The following is a 4,541-nucleotide window of genomic DNA, read 5'->3' as shown; positions in this document are numbered from 1 at the left end:
CAAATCTAGCATTCTCTCCATGCCTATCCTCTGATGATGGTAAAAATCACTGGCTTTGTGGTCAAAGAACTTGGAGCGGAATCTCAATTTTGCTACTTAATAGTGTGTGATTTTGGGCAGGTGATTTCCCCTCTATTGACCTCTGTTTCTTTCTTTCTTTTTTTATTTTTTCTTTCTTTTTTAAATAAGTAGTTTTATATATATATATATATACATATATATGTATATATATATACACACACATACACATATATACACGTATATACATATATACACATATATACATATATATACATATATGTATATATATATTTGATGCTCCTTTTATTTATTTTTTAATTTTAAAATTTTATTTATTTATTTGTTTTTAGTTTTCAACATTCGCTTCTATAAGATTTTGAGTTCTGAATTTTCTCTCCCCAAGGTGGCAGGCAATCTGATATAGGTTCTACATGTACAATCATATTAAACATATTTCCACATTAGTCATGTTGTAAAGAAGAATCAGAACCACAGGGAAAACCCATGGACCTCAGCTTCATCATCTGGAAAAGAAGGGAGATAAAATTAGATGAACTCATTTCTTTTCCTGTTCTGTATACTATGAATTAATTACAAAACCAAGCAATGATAATTATAGCTAACATTTACATAGCATTTAAAATTGACTCTTATCACAAGCTTGGGAGGTAGGTACTATTATTGTTCCCATTTTACTGATGAGTAAATTAGAGGCTGAGTATCTAGGTGGCACAGTGGATAGAGCATTGGACCTGAAGTCAGGGAGACTCATCTTCATGAATTTGAATCTGGCCTCAGACACTTACTAGCTGTTTGACCCTGGGCAAGTCACTTAACCCTTTTTGCCTTAGTTTCTGCTGAAGAAGGAAATGGCAAACTGCTCTAGTATCTTTGCCAAGAGAACCCCAAATGTGGTCATGGAGAGTCAAACACGACTGCAACGACTGAACAAAAACAAATTAGAGGCTAGCAGCAATTAAGTGACTTGCCCAGTCAGATGGATGGTAAACAGGATTTGAACTCAGGGCTTCCTGCCTCTAGATGCTGCCTTTCATCCTCGTTGCCACTGGTCAGTGCAACAAAGATGTTAAAATATGACGGTAATCTGTGGAATGGGGGTTCACTCTACTGAGTGGTCCTTACCCTCTCATTTCTTCTCTGAAACAATCTTGGGGAAGGTAGAATCTATATTGAAGCCAGGCATGACAAGGGCTAGGAATTTATTTCTCATGAATTTCTAAGACAAGAAGACCTAACTATTTTATGATGCACCTAATAGACCCAAGACATTGGTGGTGCTGTATCTTCCCCCAGATGGCCATGGGGATAGAGTGCACCATGTTTGATGGTTTTCATGAAACGCGATCTTGACACTGACCTTGGACAAAGCAGCCTGTGCTCCTTGCCTCATTTGTGAAGTGGATAGAATTCTGATGGAGCTTCGGAAGCTCCCTTAGGGCGTGCACTCTGGCCAGGTTAGCCAACCAGCTGAACTCTGTAGCTCCTAAATATAAGGCTGTGGGTGGTTCTTATTTTAATCTATGTCATTGGGATGGCGGAAGAATCAGTTTCCTTGAAACAGACCGAGTACCTAGAATGAGCAATAGAGACCAAAAGATATACTGTAAAGAGAGTTAGATGTGGAATCAGAAGATCTCAGTTCAGTTATCATCTCTGACACTCTCTGTTTGACCTATCTGGGCCTCAGTTTCCTCCTCTGTAAAGTGAAGGGGTTGGGCTAGATGGCCTTTGAGGTCCTGCTCTTGAGCTCCCATGAGCCTCTGGTCAGTCCTCACCCAGCCCACTTTTCTAACCCAGGCTGTCTCAGGTCCCGGGCCAATGAACACTGATGGTGATCTATGAAGGTAACTGTGTGAGAGCCTCTGTCTTCTCATCTGCAATAAGTGGGTTATAGTATCTGCAGTCCCTAACCCATAGGACTCATTGTTCGCTGCTGTTCAGTTGTGTCCAACTCTCCATGACTCCATTTGGGGTTTTCTGGGCAAAGATACTTGAGTGGTTTGTCATTTCCTTCTCTAGCTCATTTTACAATGAAGGACACTGAGATGAACAGTGTTAAGGGACTTACCCAGGGTCACACAGTTAGTAAGTGTTTGAAGCTAGATTTGAACCCAGGAAGATGAGTCTTCCTGATTTTAAGCCCAGTGTGCTTATGGTGCTACCTAGCTGGCCGTAGGGCTCTTAGGAACCTCAAACATGATAATATTTCTAAAATTCTTTGCAAACGTCATAGCATTCTACAAATATAAGTTACCATCATCATCATCACCACCACCACCACTACCATCAGCATCATTATCCTTTATTAGCAAAGAAAGATTAAATGAAGCATCTTGGCATAGGGGGTATCATACTTGAGTGAGAGCCAGGAAGACTGGGGCTCCAATCCTGTTTCCATAGCTTGCTATCTGTGTGACCATGGGCAAAGCACTTAAGCTCTCTGAGCATTTGTAAAATGAGGGGTTTGGCCTAGATTACGCCTAAAGTCTATGAACCTACCTTCCTTCCTCAGTGATCTCATTGCTTTCCTCTCTTCTCACTCTCCAAGGGTCTTCATGAACTTTCTGTTTGAACCCTCCAAGGTCTTTGGGAAAGAAGGTGCCATCATGGTGATGGATGGTCAAGGTAGAGAACGGGGGATCCAAGCGGCATCCTGACTCCAAACCCGAGGGACGAGAGGCTGAGTCTGCTAGGCCAAAAAGGGCTTTGAAATTGGATCCGTTCATATAATAATTCACCCATCTGAAAGGAATCAAAGGGTAAGGGGACAGAGTAATGGCCAGGAATGAACCTGACTGGAAGGGATGCCTTGGGACAAGGAAGGAGGGGCCTGTGGGGACACTTCCTGTGGCATCCTTTGCTGCTGGGCCCGTTGGGAGGGTAATGGGGGAGGGAGCTGACATCACTGGGTTGGAATGTCAGTAACGTAACACCTCGGACACTCAGTGTTAGGGCTGCCCATTTTATTGGTCTGGTTCTTCTCTCTGGTTAATATCAGAGAGTGTTTTCCAAAGACAAGCAGTAAAGGGAGTTGGGGGGGGATGGGAAGGGCGAATGGGAGTTTTATAGCCTGTGAAACTCAGCTTTCCCAGGCTGGCTGTCCGCTGACCTGACGCTGCCTCTTGCTGTCGGAGTTGGCCTGGGTGGACTCTGGCTTGTGATGAGGTGGGTTTGGACCACCCTCCACCCCCAGCCTATCTACTGACATCCAAGAATGGCACGCCCATTCCACTCCAGCTGCCCATGTCATAAGCTGTGTGCATGAGACATTGCATAAACGAAAGCTCCTGGTTGAGCTCATTTTTTCCAGTAAAACGAGAGTTCATCAAAAGAATGCAGTGTGACCTAATGGGCAGGACGCTGTACTTAAATCCCACTTCAGAAACTTATTAACTGTGTAACCACGGGGCTAGAACATTGTAATACAGTGGAAAGAGAGCTGGGGTTAGAGTCTGGGGACCCAGGTTCGAATCCTGTCTCAGTTACTTCTGTCCTACCTGTATTACCTTAAGCAAGTCACTTAACATCCTTGAGCCCAGTTTCCTCATCTGTAAAATATGAGGCCTGGAACAGATGACCTCTAAGCTCTCTTCAAACTTTAAATCCCTGATCCTATAGGTCACTTCAGCTCTCTGAATCTGAGTTACTTCATCTGTAAAATGGAGATAATAATACTTACGAAGTAAAGCTTAAATAAAATGATTGTAAGGTACCTTATACATTTTAGGCACTATGGAATGTTAAATTTTGGTTCTAATTATTTGAAATAGGAATAATAGCTAGTATTTAAATATTCCTTTAAGTTATGTGAGCACTTACTGTAGATTACCTCATCTGGTTCTCACAACAAACCTGGGAGGTAAGTACTATTATAATCCCCATTTTACATATAAGGAAACTGAGGCTGGAAAAAATTAAGTGACTTGCCCAGGGTCACAGAGCTGGGGAGTGGTAATGGTAGGATTTGAATTCAAGTGTTTCTGACTCCACGTACAGCACTCTGCCCATTGTGACACATCTTGTCAAATATATATGTGCATGTGTGTGTGTGTGTGTATGTGTGTGTATGTGTGTGTATGTATATGTGTGTGTATGTGTGTATGTGTATGTATATATATATATTTTTTTTTTGGGGGGGGAGAGTCCTGGTTTCTAGCCCTTGGGAAAACTTTTCTAAAATGTTTGAATCCATCTTCCTGTTATTACTATGCTACCATAGTTGCTAATATATATCTTATTATTGTAATAAATAATGTCTAATAATTACTGAAATTTACATAGAACTCTAAGATTTGAAAGCCCTCTACAAGTGCTCTCATTTGGGTTTTAAAGTAACTCTTGGTAGGTGGCTACTATGGGTATTAATATCCCTATTTTATAGGTGAGGAAGCAGCCTCACGGAGGGTCACAGAGCTGATAAACTTTGGAAGCAGGATTGGAATCCCAGTCTTCCTGGCTCTAAGTAATGTAGTCTATGCACTGTGCCAGGATACTTCATT

The 4,541-nt window shown here is 41.7% G+C and overlaps 1 long non-coding RNA gene across 1 annotated transcript; it reads right to left on the bottom strand.

The window, feature by feature from the left end:
* Positions 1 to 366: 366 nt before the first annotated feature.
* On the bottom strand, positions 367 to 2,888 carry LOC110222842 (uncharacterized). The gene is made up of 3 exons (XR_002328504.2): positions 2,542 to 2,888; positions 1,400 to 1,612; positions 367 to 545 (listed from the first exon to the last, which is right to left on the bottom strand). It is a non-coding gene; the product is annotated as an uncharacterized LOC110222842 (long non-coding RNA).
* Positions 2,889 to 4,541: the final 1,653 nt, after the last annotated feature.

Source organism: Phascolarctos cinereus, unplaced genomic scaffold, assembly GCF_003287225.1.
Source record: "Phascolarctos cinereus isolate Bilbo 61053 unplaced genomic scaffold, phaCin_HiC Scaffold_4;HRSCAF=312, whole genome shotgun sequence".
Taxonomy (NCBI): Eukaryota; Metazoa; Chordata; class Mammalia; order Diprotodontia; family Phascolarctidae; genus Phascolarctos; species Phascolarctos cinereus.
This window is presented reverse-complemented; position numbering and strand designations above follow the sequence as displayed.